Source organism: Phalangium opilio, unplaced genomic scaffold (assembly GCF_054372755.1).
Source record: "Phalangium opilio isolate 3A_F unplaced genomic scaffold, DU_Popi_V2 ptg000070l_1, whole genome shotgun sequence".
NCBI classification, from domain to species: Eukaryota; Metazoa; Arthropoda; class Arachnida; order Opiliones; family Phalangiidae; genus Phalangium; species Phalangium opilio.
The window spans coordinates 4,393,463-4,407,602 of NW_028324182.1; the positions used below are offsets into that span (position 1 = coordinate 4,393,463).

Below are 14,140 nucleotides of genomic sequence, written 5' to 3' on the forward strand. Positions count from 1 at the left end.
CGCACCTACGGCACCGTAGTCCTCCCAGCATCCTCAGCGGTTGGGTAGGGTCGTACGTCACTCGTACTGGATGAAATTGTAAAGGGCGCTCCCTCTATCTTAAAAATAGAAACTAGCTCTCATACAAATAACATGGCGCTACGCGGCAGCACTGAGCAATCGCCTACCGAAGGGTAGGGGCGTGCGCGAGGTACATTGGGAGAGATACGGTGCCGCAGGTCGCCCATCATCATTTCCAATCCATCTCAACTCCCTTATCCCTGCTTCACATTCATAATCACGAAGCGGAGCCTACGGGTTAAGACTAAATTCCAGAAAAACGCGAACGTACCGAAGGGTGCCTAAGGTTGAAAATCACTAATATTGTAGTTTCCCCATAAAATACATTTAGCTATAGTTAAAAATGATTTATATTTTACTAATTTAACCCTTTTTTACCATTGAAAACAACTAATTCTTCAAAATTTTGTTTTATTGTATTTTTATGCTGTTTTATTGTGTTTTATGCTGTTTTATTGTGTTTTTATGCTGTTTAATGTGTATTAATGCTGTTTAATGTGTATTTATGCTGCTTTATTGTGTTTTATGCTGTTTTAATGTGTTTTATGTTGTGTTATTTTATTTTTATGTCGTTTTATTGTCGTTTATGGTGTTCTTTGCTGTTTTATTGTGTTCTTTGATATTTTATTTTGTTTTATGCTGTCTTATTGTGTTTTATGCTGTTTTATTGTGTTTTATGCTGTTTTAATGTGTTTTATGTTGTGTTTTGTGTTTTTATGTCGTTTTATTGTGGTTTATTGTGGTTTATGGTGTTCTTTGCTGTTTTATTGTGTTATTTGCTATTTTATTTTGTTTTATGCTGTCTTATTGCGTTTTATGCTGTTTTATTGTGTTTTATGCTGTTTAAAGTTATAATATTAGTTAGAAATCTCTGCGTTATTCCACAGTTAAAAAATATGTTTGATATTCCCTAGCTTTTTCTCGCAGAATGGACATTTAGGACTAAGGTTGTACAATCTTGAAGCTAAAACTGGTAGCGTTATATTACGTATAGCTAAAACACGGGTGCCATACAGGATTTAGTTTAAAATTTAAATTATTTGGTTTCTCAAATATCGCTAAAAATCTGTTCGGGTTGTGGGTTAGTTATTTCTTTAAACTAACAAGGGAGATGGTTTCGAGTACGCGTCGAGTGTTATACTTCTCAGGATATTAAAGGGGCTGTCCGAACCGCGGGGCAAACGACGGTCTTAATCACAGAACCTAGCTTTGCGGATGGGTAAAAAAGAAGGGGGGGGGTCGAACAGCCCCTTTAACTTCTGATATTTGTTACTGAGTTTCAGTATAAAATTAAATTGCTAATTAAAGCATTCCAAGTATTCTATGAGAGCGGTAGCTCTCTTAGATAAGACTTCATACTGCTCTTAATGTATAAGGAGGGTTTTTTGTTTGGATGTAACTTTTTTTGTATTGTATTAACTGTTTTGAAAAACATCCACAGAACTACAATTCTGGCCCTGAATATGTGGTTAAAATTTCAAAGAGATTCATTAATTAGTTTATTTTATAAAAAATAAAGTTGCTAAGGGTGGTTTTCATTTCCGTAAAATTAATCAGCCCTTTTGACGAAAAACTGGAAATTTCCCATAGAAATAACATGGGATTTTTTTCGAAAACAGCCATTTTGTCCAGGCACTTATAGACATAACTATACATTTGTTAGACTTGAAAACGGTTTCAAATGAAAGGTACAACATTTTACTTGGCGCTAAGCGATTTTCATTAATTATAATTAAGTCTAAGTGTGTTTAATTTAAAATTTTTAAAACCATTCCAATCTGCGATATTTTAGCATGGATAAGAGTCAGTTTATGATAACAGCACGGTTAAGGCTATTTGGTCCAATTTTTGTAGTGGTTAAAAAACAAGAGATCCTAAGTTTGTGTTAGCTAACAAGTTAAGTTGGAAAAACACCCCACACATATATATTAAGTTAACAAGATTACCTACGACTGGAAATTAAGCTAGATTACTTACGAATGGAAGTTAAGCTAGATTACCGACGACTGGTAATTAAGCTAGATTACCGACGACTGGTAATTAAGCTAGATTACCTACGACTGGTAATTAAGCTAGATTACCTACGACTGGTAATTAAGCTAGATTACCGACGACTGGTAATTAAGCTAGATTACCGACGACTGGTAATTAAGCTAGATCAGCGACGACTGTAATTTAGCCGGATTACCGATGGCTGGTAATTTAGCCGGATTACCGACGACTGGTAATTAAGCTAGATCAGCGACGACTGTAATTTAGCCGGATTACCGATGGCTGGTAATTTAGCTAGATTACCGACGGCTGGTAATTAAGCTTGATTACCGACGGCTGGAAATTAAGCCGGATTACCGACGGCTGGTAATTAAGCTAGATTACCGACGACTGGTAACTAGGCTAGATTACCGCCGACTGGTAAGTTAGCTAGACTACCGCCGACTGGTAGCTAGGCTAGATTACCGCCGACTGGTAATTAAGCTAGATTACCGACGACTGGTAACTAGGCTAGATTACCGCCGACTGATAATTAAGCTAGATTACCGACGACTCGTAATTAAGCTAGATTAACGAAAACTGGTAATTAAGCTAGATTAAAGACGGCTGGTAATTAAGCCGGATTACCGACGACTGGTAATTAAGCTAGATTACCAAAGACTGGTAATTAAGCTAGATTACCTACTAGATTACCGGCGACTGGCAATTAAGCTAGATTACCGACGACTGGTAACTAAGGTAGATTACCGATGACTGGTAACTAAGCTAGATTACCGACGACTGGTAATTAAGCTAGATTAAAGACGGCTGGTAATTAAGCTATATTAAAGACGGCTGGTAATTAAGCCGGATTACCGACGGCTGGTAATTAAGCTATATTAAAGACGGCTGGTAATTAAGCTATATTAAAGACGGCTGGTAATTAAGCTATATTAAAGACGGCTGGTAATTAAGCCGGATTACCGACGACTGGAAATTAAGCTAGATTACCGACGACTGGTAATTAAGCTAGATTACTGACGACTGGTAATTAAGCTAGATTAAAGACGGCTGGTAATTAAGCCGGATTACCGACGACTGGTAATTAAGCTAGATTACCGACGACTGGTAATTAAGCTAGATTACCGACGGTAGGTAATTAAGCTAGATTACCGACGGCAGGTAATTAAGCTACATTACCGACGACTGGTAATTAAGCTAGATTACCGACGACTGGTAATTAAGCTAGATCAGCGACGACTGGTAATTAAGCTAGATCAGCGACGACTGTAATTTAGCCGGATTACCGATGGCTGGTAATTTAGCCGGATTACCGACGGCTGGTAATTAAGCTAGATTACCGACGGCTGGAAATTAAGCCGGACTACCGACGGCTGGTAATTAAGCTAGATTACCGACGGCTGGAAATTAAGCCGGACTACCGACGGCTGGTAATTAAGCTAGATTACCGACGACTGGTAAGTAAGCTAGATTACCGACGACTGGGAACTAGGCTAGATTACCGCCGACTGGTAGCTAGGCTAGATTACCGCCGACTGGTAATTAAGCTAGATTACCGACGACTGGGAACTAGGCTAGATTACCGCCGACTGATAATTAAGCTAGATTACCGACGACTCGTAATTAAGCTAGATTACCGACGACTGGTAATTAAGCTAGATTACCGACGACTGGTAATTAAGCTAGATTAAAGACGGCTGGTAATTAAACCGGATTACCGACGACTGGTAATTAAGCTAGATTACCAAAGACTGATAATTAAGCTAGATTACCTACTAGATTACCGGCGACTGGTAATTAAGCTAGATTACCGACGACTGGTAACTAAGGTAGATTACCGATGACTTGTAACTAAGCTAGATTATCGACGACAGGTAATTAAGCTAGATTAAAGACGGCTGGTAATTAAGCCGGATTACCGACGACTGGTTATTAAGCTAGATTACCGACGGAGGTAATTAAGCTAGACTACCGACGGCAGGTAATTAAGCTACATTACCGACGACTCGTAATTAAGCTAGATTACCGACGACTGGTAATTAAGCTAGATTACCGACGACTGGTAATTAAGCTAGATCAGCGACGACTGTAATTTAGCCGGATTACCGATGGCTGGTAATTTAGCCGGATTACCGACGACTGGTAATTAAGCTAGATCAGCGACGACTGTAATTTAGCCGGATTACCGATGGCTGGTAATTTAGCTAGATTACCGACGGCTGGTAATTAAGCTTGATTACCGACGGCTGGAAATTAAGCCGGATTACCGACGGCTGGTAATTAAGCTAGATTACCGACGACTGGTAACTAGGCTAGATTACCGCCGACTGGTAAGTTAGCTAGACTACCGCCGACTGGTAGCTAGGCTAGATTACCGCCGACTGGTAATTAAGCTAGATTACCGACGACTGGTAACTAGGCTAGATTACCGCCGACTGATAATTAAGCTAGATTACCGACGACTCGTAATTAAGCTAGATTAACGAAAACTGGTAATTAAGCTAGATTAAAGACGGCTGGTAATTAAGCCGGATTACCGACGACTGGTAATTAAGCTAGATTACCAAAGACTGGTAATTAAGCTAGATTACCTACTAGATTACCGGCGACTGGCAATTAAGCTAGATTACCGACGACTGGTAACTAAGGTAGATTACCGATGACTGGTAACTAAGCTAGATTACCGACGACTGGTAATTAAGCTAGATTAAAGACGGCTGGTAATTAAGCTATATTAAAGACGGCTGGTAATTAAGCCGGATTACCGACGGCTGGTAATTAAGCTATATTAAAGACGGCTGGTAATTAAGCTATATTAAAGACGGCTGGTAATTAAGCCGGATTACCGACGACTGGAAATTAAGCTAGATTACCGACGACTGGTAATTAAGCTAGATTACTGACGACTGGTAATTAAGCTAGATTAAAGACGGCTGGTAATTAAGCCGGATTACCGACGACTGGTAATTAAGCTAGATTACCGACGACTGGTAATTAAGCTAGATTACCGACGGTAGGTAATTAAGCTAGATTACCGACGGCAGGTAATTAAGCTACATTACCGACGACTGGTAATTAAGCTAGATTACCGACGACTGGTAATTAAGCTAGATCAGCGACGACTGGTAATTAAGCTAGATCAGCGACGACTGTAATTTAGCCGGATTACCGATGGCTGGTAATTTAGCCGGATTACCGACGGCTGGTAATTAAGCTAGATTACCGACGGCTGGAAATTAAGCCGGACTACCGACGGCTGGTAATTAAGCTAGATTACCGACGGCTGGAAATTAAGCCGGACTACCGACGGCTGGTAATTAAGCTAGATTACCGACGACTGGTAAGTAAGCTAGATTACCGACGACTGGGAACTAGGCTAGATTACCGCCGACTGGTAGCTAGGCTAGATTACCGCCGACTGGTAATTAAGCTAGATTACCGACGACTGGGAACTAGGCTAGATTACCGCCGACTGATAATTAAGCTAGATTACCGACGACTCGTAATTAAGCTAGATTACCGACGACTGGTAATTAAGCTAGATTAAAGACGGCTGGTAATTAAACCGGATTACCGACGACTGGTAATTAAGCTAGATTACCAAAGACTGATAATTAAGCTAGATTACCTACTAGATTACCGGCGACTGGTAATTAAGCTAGATTACCGACGACTGGTAACTAAGGTAGATTACCGATGACTTGTAATTAAGCTAGATTATCGACGACAGGTAATTAAGCTAGATTAATGACGGCTGGTAATTAAGCCGGATTACCGGCGACTGGTTATTAAGCTAGATTACCGACGGAGGTAATTAAGCTAGACTACCGACGGCAGGTAATTAAGCTACATTACCGACGACTCGTAATTAAGCTAGATTACCGACGACTGGTAATTAAGCTAGATTAAAGACGGCTGGTAATTAAGCCGGATTACCGACGACTGGTAATTAAGCTAGATTACCAAAGACTGATAATTTTGCTAGATTACCTACTAGATTACCGCCGACTGGTAATTAAGCTAGATTACCTACTAGATTACCGCCGACTGGTAATTAAGCTAGATTACCGACGACTGGTAACTAAGGTAGATTACTTATGACTGGTAACTAAGCTAGATTACCGACGACAGGTAATTAAGCTAGATTAAAGACGGCTGGTAATTAAGCTATATTAAAGACGGCTGGTAATTAAGCCGGATTACCGACGACTGGAAATTAAGCTAGATTACCGACGACTGGTAATTAAGCTAGATTACTGACGACTGGTAATTAAGCTAGATTAAAGACGGCTGGTAATTAAGCCGGATTACCGACGGCAGGTAATTAAGCTAGATTACCGACGGCAGATAATTAAGCCGGATTAACGACGGCTGATAATAAAGCTTTTTCTCTCCGGTGTTTTCTAAACAATTTTAGTTAATATGAAGACTGAAGTAACAGATATTAATAAAAACTGTCATTGTAGACAAAGACCGGAAAGTGTAAAAGATAAGTTTAGAAAATTAACTGCCTGAAGAAACAGATATTCAAATTTTCACTTTTGAAGACATGATTATAAAACATCAATTATTTTAAAAAATTCTTATCTTACTTTTTTTCACCAAAATTTCATTTTCCCAAAATATTTCTCAACATTATTTTCCCATGTATTTTGTTCTCAATAGTAGTTCAAGAAAAAATGGCACCTAGAAGAATTTAAGGGATACTACCTTGATACTAGGTTTTACTTTCGACTAACATTTGCTATTAGGATATTCAAATACTTGGATATCTGAAATGATTTCTCTTGAAGAGTTTAAATTTTTTTATTTTAAAATTGTAAATATTGCGAAGCGGAAAGTTTCATAGGCCTTTTCATTGTGGTTTAGTAATTGTGTCGAAAATATCTGTAGATTGATCGTGATCTTTGAGAGCTATACAGCACGTTAATATTTAATACTTCGAAAACATTACAATTGAAGAATACGTTTTGTTAAGTTTTCATACGGTTTTATTTTATCAGCACTCAACGATTTTCTGTCCATTTTATACTCTTTATAGGGCCGAATTTTCTACCCAATTGTAAACTTTTGATAGAAAGTAAAATGTAACACGTACTATTTTTAAAATGATGCGCATGTTTCTTGTTAAAATATTGTTCTGAAGTAATCTTGGTGAAAAAAAGTAAGATAAGAATTTTTTAAAATAATTGATGTTTTATAATCATGTCTTCAAAAGTGAAAATTTGAATATCTGTTTCTTCAGGCAGTTAATTTTCTAAACTTATCTTTTACACTTTCCGGTCTTTGTCTACAATGACAGTTTTTATTAATTTACACATGGTTTCAAAGAATATTTAGCATAGTGTGTTTTTATACAGTGCATTGTATTATCCGACCATTCCAATTTCCGAATGTAAGTTACGATTTAGTGAAATACTATATAATTAGTCTTAAAAAATTGCACGAATAAGTTTCACTATTCCAGAACTAATTTATTCTGAAATAACGTTTCTCCCCAAAAAGGGACAGATATTATACAAAAACGAGTTTTGCTTCGCAGTCCTTAAAAAACTGCATTTATACACAATCCGCGGCACTTTTTCAAACCCACAAAGGGCCAGAAATTAGAAATTATTTTATGTATTGCAATTTGAAATTAAGTTTAATCGATATGAGAAATTTGGTTTTAATTGTGTAGTTCAAACATTTGTTATGATTAGAAATTTTACAACAAAAACGGGTATAAATGCGGCGTTTCGGAACAAAGAGCTAAATCAAGGACTATTATGACTCGAGTTCGAATTGAAGTTTAAAACTTATACAAGATGTAACAACACACATATGAACATCTTTTCTGAATGTATGATAAAGGTCAGAAATACTACACTGCTTTTAAAGCCACAAATCAGAATGAGGGACCTCATTTTAGGAGTAGTAAAGCGACATTTTACTCGAAATAAGTGTTCTTATCTCTTCCACCCTGAAAAATTAAAATGTTAAAAGCTCATTTTGTATTTTTTCGCCTTAATTACTTGACAGGGATAAGTTTTTACGGGAACAGATTCTATATAATTTCATACGTGAAAATCTAAGCTCCCTTTATCTCGAAACGCCGCATTTATACCCGTTTTTGTTGTAAAATTTCTAATCATAACAAATGTTTGAACTACGCAATTAAAACCAAATTTCTCATATCGATTAAACTTAATTTCAAATTGCAATACATAAAATAATTTCTAATTTCTGGCCCTTTGTGGGTTTGAAAAAGTGCCGCGGATTGTGTATAAATGCAGTTTTTTAAGGACTGCGAAGCAAAACTCGTTTTTGTATAATAATATGACTTTTCCAAAAAATAACTGTTTACAATTATTTACTTCCAAAATAAAAACCTTTCTCGAATTATTTTTCTATCCTGGTAAGAGAATTGTAAACTGATACAGCCTGAAGAATAGTACAATATTTAAGTGTACTTTTTAAAAAAAAGTCATAAATACGCGCCGAGTTTATTAAAGCAGTGGAAGGCACGGATCGAGAGGATATTGTAAGGGAAATTAATAGCCAATGTTTCTGTTTTGGGGAAAAAATATTTTGGGACAAATGAGTTTGGGAGAAATGGGAATTGGGGAAACTGTTTTTGGGTGAAATGGGGGAGAATCGTTTTAAATTGGGTGAAATGGGGGGTAACCAATGAAACAGAGCTTTTTAGCTACAAAACTACAAAATGAATCGTAATGCCGAAACATACTAAATTATATAAAAAAGGACTTGGTTTGCCCAAGCCTGAAAAACAAAACGATAAGAGTTTTTTCCAGTTGACTGAAGCGCGGATATTTTATTTTTCTATATAATTTTAAAGACAATCCGTATTTTACTACTCTTTAGAATTTAATTCAATCTCCTGATTTTACTGGTAATGAATTTATTTCCTATAAATTAATTGAAATAAAAAATTACTTATCTCAGATTTTTCAGGATAAAATTTTACGAAAATGGAATTGTTGAAAAATCTGAGATAAGTAATTTTTTATTTTAATTAATTTATAGGAAATAAATCCATTACCAGTAAAATCAGGAGATTGAATTAAATTCTAAAGAGTAGTAAAATACGGATTGTCTTTAAAATTATATAGAAAAATAAAATATCCGCGCTTCAGTCAACTGGAAAAAACTCTTATCGTTTTGTTTTTCAGGCTTGGGCAAACCAAGTCCTTTTTATATAATTAATACTAGTGTTTATGACGATAATGAGTTAAAAATGATCGTTTCTAATTTCAAAGAAAAATACAAGCATCTGCCGCATCATGAGCCTATTGACGTCTTCTTCCCAGTGCCAAGCAGAAGGGACGGGGTCGACGCCATTCTGTGATAAAGGAGGGCTTCTCATAACACACGATGCGAGCAAGCTTCAACGAAGTTTTTTTTTGTTTTTATATCTATATACTTTTGTTTATGCTTCATAAATGTAGTATAGAATAAATAAATTGTTCGTCGATTTAATGAATCTCTTTTTTTTATTCTTTTTCTTGTCAATTAATTAAGTTACAGGCATACATAGCATTTTAAAATGCATTAATTAGAATAAAATGGATTGGGAATATGGGTTAATTAGAGGTTCCCGGTAATCACTTTAGCACTGTTAAAGGCAGCACGTCGAGGGGCTATTCACTAATGAAAATTTTCCTTTATTTCTGATTTTTAAAAAGGATAGGGATTCATTGGTGATTTAAAATGGATGGGGATTAATGGTGCGTCTGGATTACGAGTAATCATCGAGGGGCTACTCACTAAAAACTTGTTAGTGATTTTAAACGGGATTGGGATTGTGGGTAACTTATTGGCTACGTGTTGTTATTATTTTACTTGATATGAGCGAATAGTTAAGAATTCACACATTTGACGCTAGGGGCGCTGTATACGTAGTTACGTATTTACTGACATCTAAAACATGATAAAATTCTGCTAGACATTCGTGTAAGCAATAGATAGTTCATAAATTGCCGCTAGGGGCGCTTAATACGTAGTTACGTATTTACTGACATCTAAAACATGATAAAATTCTGCCTGACATTCGTGTAAGCAATAGATAGTTCATAAATTGCCGCTAGGGGCGCTGTATACGTAGTTACGTATTTACTGACACCTAAAACATGATAAAATTCTGCCTGACATTCGTGTAAGCAATAGATAGTTCATAAATTGCCGCTAGGGGTGCTGTATACGTAGTTACGTATTTACTGACATCTAAAACATCATAAAATTGTGGTAGACATTCGTGTTAGCAATATATAGCTCATAAATTGCCGCTAGGGGCGCTGTATACGTAGTTACGTATTTACTGACATCTAAAACATGAATAAATTTGCCGCTAGGGGCGCTGTATACGTAGTTACGTATTTACTGACATCTAAAACATCATAAAATTGTGGTAGACATTCGTGTAAGCAATAGATAGTTCATAAATTGCCGCTAGGGGCGCTTAATACGTAGTTACGTATTTACTGACATCTAAAACATGATAAAATTCTACCTGACATTCGTGTAAGCAATAGATAGTTCATAAATTGCCGCTAGGGGCGCTGTATACGTAGTTACGTATTTAATGACACCTAAAACATGACAAAATTCTGCCTGACATTCGTGTAAGCAATAGATAGTTCATAAATTGCCGCTAGGGGTGCTGTATACGTAGTTACGTATTTACTGACATCTAAAACATCATAAAATTGTGGTAGACATTCGTGTTAGCAATATATAGCTCATAAATTGCCGCTAGGGGCGCTGTATACGTAGTTACGTATTTACTGACATCTAAAACATGAATAAATTTGCCGCTAGGGGCGCTGTATACGTAGTTACGTATTTACTGACATCTAATACATGAAGAAATTTTCCGCTAGGGGCGCTGTTATATAGGCCTAACGGTGTGTTCTCTCATTTGAATTAGCGCCCACGTCACACTTCAAAGCGCCCCCAACGACGGAATTTACTATAAAACTCGGACGCCACTTGTCCAGGTTTCTTTTCTCTCTGCGCCGGTGACCAGTCAACATCGATCCTTGATCAGCTCCTCGTAATCCTGACTTTCGAAGGCAGTATTGGATGGAAAGCCACGTTTTACGCGACTCTAAGCTCTCCGCCATTGAATGTCCATTAGAACGTTGAAGTCAACGCGAAAGGCTAAGCCTAGTACGGTATGTGTGAAAGTCTTTCAATAATCCAAAGCCATCCAGCTAGCATATTATTATTTTATTGAATTTTAGAGTTTAAATTATTTAGGTAGAGTTAATTGTTAGTTAATTATGTTTATTTGTTGAAAATTAACTACAATATGAAGAAATTTCCAGACACGAGGTCAGTTAGACAAGGCTTAATTTAGAACATCTTAAATCAAGTACTTGGGCTCATATTAGGCGAAATTAAAATCCTTATCTATTTTAAATAATAAACCTCGACTGTTTGCAAATTAGGTCTCATTTAACGGCGCGAAACTTTATTACCTAAAATGAGGAACGTATGGTTTAACGGGGCCAGAAAAGGTTGCACTAGGCTAGGCTAAACCTTTTATAAATATTTATCCGGGTCTGGCACTAATCTCAAGTTTTTACTTTATGCCGTCATTTTAATTTAAATTAACGAGGGTATTTTAGAATTATTACGCGTAAATTATAGATTTGAGATTCTAAAATTTCATTCGTGGCAGTATTTAATTATTTTAGATAATGAACTACGGCCTATTTAATAAATTAAATGGTTTAAATTAATTAGGGTTAACTGTTAATAAGTTATCATTAATTATGGAGATTAAGTCAAATTAATTTTAAAATGAGCCACGAACGCGAAGTTAAGGCTTGAGATTTTAATTTTATATTTACGGGAATATATTACGTAGTTTTTTTCTTAAATTATTTTAATCTATGGTATTGTTTCCGTGAGTTATTACTTTGTTGGGACCTTGAGTAGCCGTTTAATTCTGATATGGAAATTGCTTAATATTTAGTGCGATTCTTACATTATATTTATGGGAATATTTTACTTGGTTTTTTTCTTAAATTATTATTTTGCTAGGACCTTAAAGTAGCCCTTTAATTCTGATTTGGCTTAATATTTAGTGTGATTTTTAATTTTTGTTTTGGGGAATATTTTACAAAGTTTTTCTTCAATAATTTACGGAAACAAAACCATAGATTAAAATTATTTTTTGTTAGGCCCCTCTAATTCTTATTAATATTTATTATTAATATATTTTCATTTTTAGACGCGATGACGTTCTTGGATATTCTGTTGCTGGTCATTCGGAGAAGTTTCCTAGCAGATGATTTCAACCATTGTTAGAGACGCTCATTCCAGATGACATCTTCCTTGGATTTGCGATACAAGATGTTTTTAACCTCTGGTGGCCTTGCAATCATTCTCTACAAAGATGCGATGCGATGAACATCACCGAATCTAGAAAATTTTTATTAGAATTATATTTGCAACTACTTAATTTCTTTCTACACGTTCAAACTTCAATTTACGGCACACTTTATATTATTTTTTGTTGAAAATTTTTGTAAACACTTAATTTTTTAACTTTTTGTTCAATAAATTATGCCTTAAACCACTTTTGTTGTTTTCTTAAAAATTATTTGATTAAGAGGGAAGGTTTGAATTTTTTAGCTCTAAACAGATAGCCTATTTTTTTGGGACCCTCTTTTAGGACCCTCTTTTAGCTTATGTCAAAAATAAAACGATCAAATTGTTTAAAAATAAAAAAAAGCCTAAAATTGTTTTAAAAAGTAAAAAAAAAGCCTAAAAAGGGTCTCAAAAATACTACCCTAAGTCCAGACCCTAAAAAATTCAAGCCATCTCCAGTATCGAAACTTTTTAAAGAAAACAAAGAACGTGAGGCAAGGCAAAATTTTTTATTGAGAAAAAAACAATTGAGGTGTTTACAAAAATTTTCTACAAAAAAAAATTTAAAGCGTTCCATAAATTAAAATTTGACCGCGTAAAATTAAATGAGGTAGGCTAGTTACCGATTAAATTTAAAAATAAAATTAAGTTAGGCTAGTTACCGATTAAATTTAAAAATAAAATTAAGTTAGGCTAGTTACCGATTAAATTTAAAAATAAAATTAAGTTATCTGGCGGAAAAACTTCACGGTCCAATCAGTTTGAAGGCCTCGTGTTTCCCAAATCCAAGAAAGATGTCATCTGGGTTGTGGGTCCTTAACATCGGATGAACTTCCAAGTGTACTTGAAAACGTCTCTGAATGACCAGCAACAGTTTATCCAAGAAAATCATTCGCGTCTAAAAATTAAAATAAATTAATTACAAATATTAAGGCAATGCCTAATTTTAAAATAAGTGCTACTTTAAGCCTAACAAAATAATGATTTCAAGAAATAATCCCATATATTTAAATAATTAGCGAAATACTGGCGATATATTGCTAAGAAATTATTTTTAATAATTGAAGTTAAATTTCTTAAGCCTTGTTCAAATATCTTAACCTCGTGGTCGTGGTTTATTTAATATTAATTCAAAATTATTATTTAATAGACTGAATTTACGATAATAATAATAATTAACTGCCTGTTTCATTTAAAACTACATAATTTATTAAAACAATAAGCTATTTAAAAAGGCTTACATTTGCTGCGCATTAACAAGTTTATTCATTCCAACATGGCCTTGCTGAATCGATTCCAAAAGAACATTCAATGGCGGAAAAGAGCTCTAGATTGAAGATTCTGGATTCATTCCTTGACGGCGAAAAGAAAAATGGCTGATCGTCATCGGAAGGTCTGATTTCCAAGAGCTGAGCAAGAAACGATCTTGACTCCATGATGCGAATCGAAGAAAGAAATTTCGTTCGGTAACTCAAGAACAAAGTTCTCTCCCGAGAGATTTACACCCTCAAGGCGTTAAAAGCAGACGACGTTAATTGAAGTAATACCGTTTATCCTTATGTAGAGCCCTGGGCCTATTCCATGGAGTAATTTCCTTAGAGCGGGATGGAAATTACTCCATGGAAAAGGACAATGGAAGGTATGGAAAGAAAGTTTCCTTCTCGCTCCAAGAAAATTACTCCATGGAATAGGCCAACGGAAAAACGGTATT

The 14,140-nt window shown here is 35.6% G+C and overlaps 3 long non-coding RNA genes across 5 annotated transcripts; 2 read left to right on the forward strand and 1 right to left on the reverse strand.

The window, feature by feature from the left end:
* The first annotated feature begins 8 nt into the window (after nt 1-8).
* On the forward strand, nt 9-9,548 carry LOC149661170 (uncharacterized). Its single transcript, XR_016368795.1, has 2 exons — nt 9-1,376; nt 9,312-9,548. It is a non-coding gene; the product is annotated as an uncharacterized LOC149661170 (long non-coding RNA).
* Nucleotides 9,549-10,910: 1,362 nt separating this feature from the next.
* On the forward strand, nt 10,911-12,638 carry LOC149661171 (uncharacterized). Its single transcript, XR_016368800.1, has 2 exons — nt 10,911-11,225; nt 12,290-12,638. It is a non-coding gene; the product is annotated as an uncharacterized LOC149661171 (long non-coding RNA).
* On the reverse strand, nt 11,321-14,140 carry LOC149661172 (uncharacterized). Of its 3 annotated transcripts, none has more exons than XR_016368798.1 (3): nt 13,671-13,942; nt 13,053-13,327; nt 11,321-12,480 (listed from the first exon to the last, which is right to left on the reverse strand). It is a non-coding gene; the product is annotated as an uncharacterized LOC149661172 (long non-coding RNA). The 3 variants fall into 3 exon arrangements; XR_016368797.1 differs by having other exon boundaries at nt 13,131-13,327; nt 13,671-13,928; XR_016368796.1 differs by lacking the exon at nt 11,321-12,480 and having other exon boundaries at nt 12,920-13,327; nt 13,671-14,140.